The sequence below is a fragment of the Clupea harengus genome, chromosome 10, assembly GCF_900700415.2.
Source record: "Clupea harengus chromosome 10, Ch_v2.0.2, whole genome shotgun sequence".
In the NCBI taxonomy this organism is placed as follows: domain Eukaryota; kingdom Metazoa; phylum Chordata; class Actinopteri; order Clupeiformes; family Clupeidae; genus Clupea; species Clupea harengus.
In genome coordinates, this window is record NC_045161.1 from 8,149,346 (window position 1) to 8,155,345 (window position 6,000).

The window sequence follows — 6,000 nt, forward strand, 5'->3', positions numbered from 1 at the left end:
TTAATATAATCCATGCGCAAACCCCCTTAATGTGTCCCTCAGGCTCTGACCAGGCCTGCACAAACCCCACCAGAACGCTCGGGCTGCTCACTGGACTTTGATTCGGGCTCCGTCTAAGCCTGTTTCACCCCTAAGGGTAACATCATCAGCTGAACCCCAACTCCCCCACCCCCACGCAGGCTTTAAAACTCCCCCCTAATACCTCCCCTGACTGTAAACTCAGACACTCTCTCCATCTCAGAGGTAGTAACTTTCCTGAGAAAGTTACTGAGGACTGCTTGCTCTGGCTGGAGATGGATGCTGTTTGCAGGATGCTGTTAGCAACAGCCTGACAACACAAACACACCTCTGTCATTTGTTCTATCGCCCTCTCTCCCCCCTTCTCTCTCTCTCTCTCTCTCACTCTTTCTCTCTTTTACATGACTCCTGCCGCAACAACTGATGTGAGAGCGTTGGAGCTCTTGAAACGCGGCTCCTCTCGTAAACATTTACCACCCTGCGCATAAATCCTGCCATTGCCGCCGCCACTTTGCCACCACAACACACACACACACAACACATCGAAAACGCATAACCATACACACACAGAGAGTCACACACACACACTCATAAACACATGACACATGTACTTTGCCCCCAACCACCCCCTCCAGGAAAGTCTGTAAGGAAGCAGGGGAAAGGAGATGGGCTTCACTGACATTAACAAGGCCTCAGGCACCGATGCTTCAGTGCCCACATGCTTCCCCTGTGGGGGAGAGCCCAGAGGAATGTGGGCAGCACACTCACTCACACACCGTCGACACACTCACTCACTCACACACTGTCCACACACTCACTCCCACTTTCCAAAGCCTGTCTCCGAGCACCGCACCGCACCGAGCACGTTAGCAGCGAAGCACACTGACAACCGACACGTAACGCCTCAATTAAACCTGAACCCAGCCAAATCAGCTTCACCTCCTGGCTCTCGGTCGTGTAAAGGAAGGGTCACGTAAAGTGTCGAGCGCTGCGTGCCGAGCCTGGGAAAAAGGAGCCGTTCAGCAGTCGGCGTTTAGCTGTGTGGATGTGATAAATGCTGGTGGGGAGAGCTGTGGTGATAGTGCAGGGAGGTTATCTCCAAAGCCCATTACTGACAACGCAGCCCAGAATATTTCCACTTCTCTCCCTTCCTCCTGCTGTCTCTCACAGATAAAGAAACTATAATTGGTTACACCTGTTTCTGTCTGCTTTGGTCAGCTAACAGGATTGCTATCGCTAACTGCAGAGGTGGTTGTGGAGAGTGTGTGTGTGTGTGTGTGGATGTGTCTGTGGATGTGAGTACACGTGCGAGCGTGCATGTGTGTGTTTGGGAGAGGTGTTTCTGGCATTGTTTTACCACACAACCACCCACATGCACATTTATGAGGCGAATGGTAAATCTGGGTGTTAAACTGTTTCAATTTGGGTAAAACCTCATTGCTAATCACAGGGAATGTTTTCTGCATCTGGTGAGACACAGTCACATCTTCCACATTTAGAACTTTAATTGATCTGTTATTCCCTCACCTTTCCTTTCTTTCTCTCTGTCACTATCTTTGTCTGTCTTCCTTTCATCACTTCTTCCATCTCTTTATCCTTCCATTCTTTCTTTCTTTCTTTCTTTCTTTTTTTCTATATATCTGTCTGCAAGTCTTTGTTACTCTCAGCTCTCTCCTGTTCACTGGAAACTAAAGTGTGCTAAACTGTGTTAGTTAGAGTGCAGGTCAGTAGCAGGGCTGGGCTCTGTGACGATGGGGAATGTTGGCTCCCCTCGTGTTGCTGTCTGACCCCCTCTCCACTCTCCCCGGCGCAGCAGAGCTACAGGGGGACTCCTGTTACCCAGGGCAGCGGGGGGACAGGACTCGTAAGACAGGGTTTAATTTAGGATGTGGAAAAAAAAAAAGGAAGAAAGGAATGGGAGAAAGAGAAACACTGGAAATCATTCACTCTGTAGTTGTGGACGTTGCCAAAAACGTAGGGAGATGCAGCTTTGACATTTCAATCTCTCGCTCTTGTTCTCCTCCGTTCACCCACCCTGCCCCTCTCTCTTTCTCTCACACTGTGTGCCCCGAAGGTTTGTTTTTTTCCCTCACTCAGACCTTGCTCAATTTCACCTGCCATTCACCATCCCAGCCCCCCGACGCCCACCTCTCCTCCATGTCTCCTCCATGTCTCTCCATCTCTCCCTGGGCAAACTCCCCCCCCCCCCCCCCCCCCACCCCTCTTTGCTCTTCCCTGGAACAGTTTAAATATAATATCAAACACATGGCAGCGTTTATGGAAGGCAAATGAGTTGAGAAATCAAATTTACTTAAAGATTCCAGCTGCGCTCCCCTGAGGAGGGCCGTTGTCGGGGTGGAGTTTGGGATGGCTGCGTCAGTGCTGGTGGTGGTGGGGGAATTCAGAGATGGGTAGCAGGAATTATTGCCCCTTACAGAGAACAACAGAGGGTCATAGAGACCGAGTGTGTGTGTGTGTGTGTGAGAGAGAGAGAGAGAGAGAGAGAGAGAATGGGAGAAAAAGAGATATTGAAAGCAAGAGAAAAAGAGGTAGAAAGAGACAGTAAAAGAGGGAGAGAGAGATCCACTCCTCTCTACCCCTGTCCCTCTGGAACTCTTCTCCCGTTGGCATGTTGTGGTCCAGTGATTGGCCTGTGGTTATGCTGGGGCAGTGCAAACACATTACCTGTGGTTGGGATTGGGGCAGCCAGGGCACACGAGGGCCAGCGGAGTCGCGGGGTGTATGTGTGTATTTGTGCAAGCCATAGAAGTGGGACTGTTCTGGGGCCAGGCGGATGGTCTGATGAATTAATGCAAGCCGTGAGCTGACCTGCAAATGCTCGCAAAATGACTGCACTTAGACCAGGCGGGCACGCTCACTGCTCTAAGGATGCGCGTACAGTGCATCAACTTATGTGAATGACTGCACTGCAGTTTCAGCGCATACACAGGCACACACACACACACACACACACACTAACGCATACACATATTCATTGCACATCTGGACAAACACTTTCTACAAACACAGACTCACACACCTACAGACATGTAGCTTTAGTTATTGAATAGTCAGTAATAGTTTTTTAAATACATTAATACATGTATTTATTCTATTCATTTATTGTATTGATTTGATTTCATCTTAGGAAAATAGGAAATTGTCTTTTGCAGCAGCGCATTTAAAGAAGGGTCAGATAAGTTGAAGGAGACTCTACACTCTCTGGGCAGTTGACTGAGCCTCTGTTGTGAGTGCAAAGCTTTGGCTTGGGGCTTTGGCTCATTGTGGGCACAGACTCAGAGTCAGACACAGAGGAGCAGACCCCTGGCAGCAGGGAGCAGTGAGCAGGGAGCAGTGAGACGGTGTATGGAAGCCCCGAGAGATGGAGAGGCAGAGAAGGAGAATGGGAGTGAAGGAATGAAGGAATGAAGAGCCAGTGGGAGAGAGAGAGTGTGATGGCCGACCATCCATAGGCTGGGGAGAAAGCCAGATGGAGAAATGGAACGGTTGTGGGTGAAGTGTGAGAAAGAGGGTGAGAGATGGAGAAATGGGGAGACTGAGAAAAAAAAGAGAGAGAGAGTACAGGGAGAGCAGGCAGGGCATTCAGATGCGTGAGTTTGCCTTGGCACAGAAAAGCCCCTGTGTAAGCAGACGGGGTAATTGCTTTCTGATGCCCTGTCCGCTCCCTGCCAGACCACCTGCCTTGGGGAGGAACAGCAGGGGGAGAGAAGGGGGGGGGAGCTTGGAGAGGGGGGGGGGGGTAATGTGCTTTAAACAACTGCATCTCCTAGAAACTACCCAGTACTTCATTCTTCTCTTCGTACCACGTACCACATGGATGTGTGTGTGTGTGTGTGCACTTACTCTACTGTATGTGCTGCCACATGTTTGATCCCTCCATTGACACGGTCAGTTTGCCAACTTGCTGGCTGCTGAAAGCCCTCATCCACCCACTTCTCAATGGATGCCAACAGATGTGGCCATGGGCCCATGTCGCAGGACAACTTTACAGATTTCTTAATGAGAAAAGTATGGCCGACACTCGGGGAATGCCAGATCCGCTTTAAAACCTCAAGCTGGGTCATTTAATGGACAGGGATTAGCAAATCCCCGCTTTTTAAAACACCTCAATCATGTGCATGTTGTAGGGTGTTTGCAGGTAATAACCTTGATAGCCGTGAGCCGAAGAGGGGATTTTTAAACCCATTGCAATACGAATGTGTGTGTGTGTGTGTGTGTGTGTGTCACAATCTGCCAACCCTGACAGACTACTGCTAATGGAGGCTTGCACTGACATTGGAATGGAAACCAAAAGAGGCTTTTTTATTTTTTTAAAGGATTCGGACGGCACTGCCAGAAAACGTGGAGTGGGAGAGAAAAGAGGAGATACAGAGAGGAATAGGGCCCCCCAAACCCAGCCTCACCACCACCTCACCTCTTATGCCTCCTCCATCTGACCCTCCTCAAAGTTAACCCGCCCGCCCACCCACCCACCCACCCCTGCCTGAAGCTGAGGTCTGGTGGCAGCCTAGCCAAGCCAAGCCAAGCACTTCAGTGGGGTGCGAATGGCTTTTTAATGCCTGCTAACAGCCGGGGTATTTAGCGGACTGGAGATGGGCTGAGGGTGGCGACAGAGTGAGGACAGCGCCTGACCACCGAGAGAAAGAGTAGGGCAGAGAGACGGACAGACAGACAGACAGAAAGAGAGAGAGAGAGAGAGAGAGAGAGAGAGAGAGAGAGAGAGAGAGAGAGAGATACAGAGCCAAGAAAGGGCCTGTCAGACCCAACTGCACCTTTGCCTGATAGCCAGTGCACTCACATATACATACATGTCCATAGATGCACTCATTAGTCCATTTATATACTGTACATGCGTACGGCCACACACGCAGAAGCACACACAGACACACAAACATTATTTCTACATTCTCAGCACAGAAATCTGAGTGTCAAGTGATGATAGATTCACCAGCTCAGCTCTCCATGCCGCCATCTATTTTTACCCTCTTGCACTCGTCTAAATACTCACTGTCTGCCTGTGGCTCCAGCTCTCTCTCTCTCTCTCTCTCTCTCTTTCTCTCTCTCTCTCTCTCTCTCTCTCTCTCTCTCTCTCTCTTCCTCGCCATGCCCTATTACGGGAAACAGCTCTATTCAGAGAAGGTGAAATCTAGAATGTTTAGAAACATCTTCCAGGTTAGAAAACAATGCTCCAAAGAGCTCTCAGAGTAGCCTGCCTGAATTGGCAGCACCTAATCATGCTGTGACTCCGCTGTTTAGAAATGTATTTATAAAGTCCCACCGATCACGGTTCTGCGTGCGCCACCCGGGGCAATGACATCTGAATAAACCATCTCAATGCGCCCCACCGCCAAGAGACGATTTGGCTTCATGCGATTTGGTTCTCACCGAGTGTTTTCTGACATCTTTGTTTGCCAGTGTGGTTGTCTAGGGAACTAGATGTCATTTGTTGTCAGACATCCTAGTCAGCTGTGTTGGAAGTGAAACTAGAAGAAGAAGAAGGAAGAAATCTGGACAACATTCAACAAATTGCTGTGGACAGGACGATGAAGAATTAAACAAACGATACTGTGCTGGCTGCAGCCACAATAATGTAAAAGCATGGAATGGCTCTGGTCTGAGCTGATCTGAGCTGATCTGATCTGATTGGGAGTCAGCTGTTTCCCAGAGTGACATTCGTTTTCATTTATGCAATGCTGGTTCTGTATGTCTGTAGCTTGTCTGCAGTGTCAGAATTACTTGTTGTTCTCTGTTGAGCTGTTCTCAGCAGAGTGTGTTTGGTTGCACATTTCGTGTGTGTGTCTGTGTGTGTGTGTCTGTGTGTGTGTGTGTGTGTGTGTGTGTGTGTGTGTGTGTGTGTCTGTGTGTGTGTGTGTGTGTGTGTGTGTGTGTGTGTGTGTGTGTGTGTGTGTGTGTGTGTGTGTCTGTGTGTGTATAGTACTGCAGTGTTGTGTTATTTACTGG

The 6,000-nt window shown here is 49.3% G+C and overlaps 1 protein-coding gene across 2 annotated transcripts in view; it reads left to right on the forward strand.

Moving 5' to 3' along the window:
* The window catches only part of trabd2b (TraB domain containing 2B), a 67,407-nt gene that overhangs the window by 10,024 nt on the left and 51,383 nt on the right, over positions 1-6,000 (forward strand). The gene's annotated exons all lie outside the window — the stretch shown is intronic.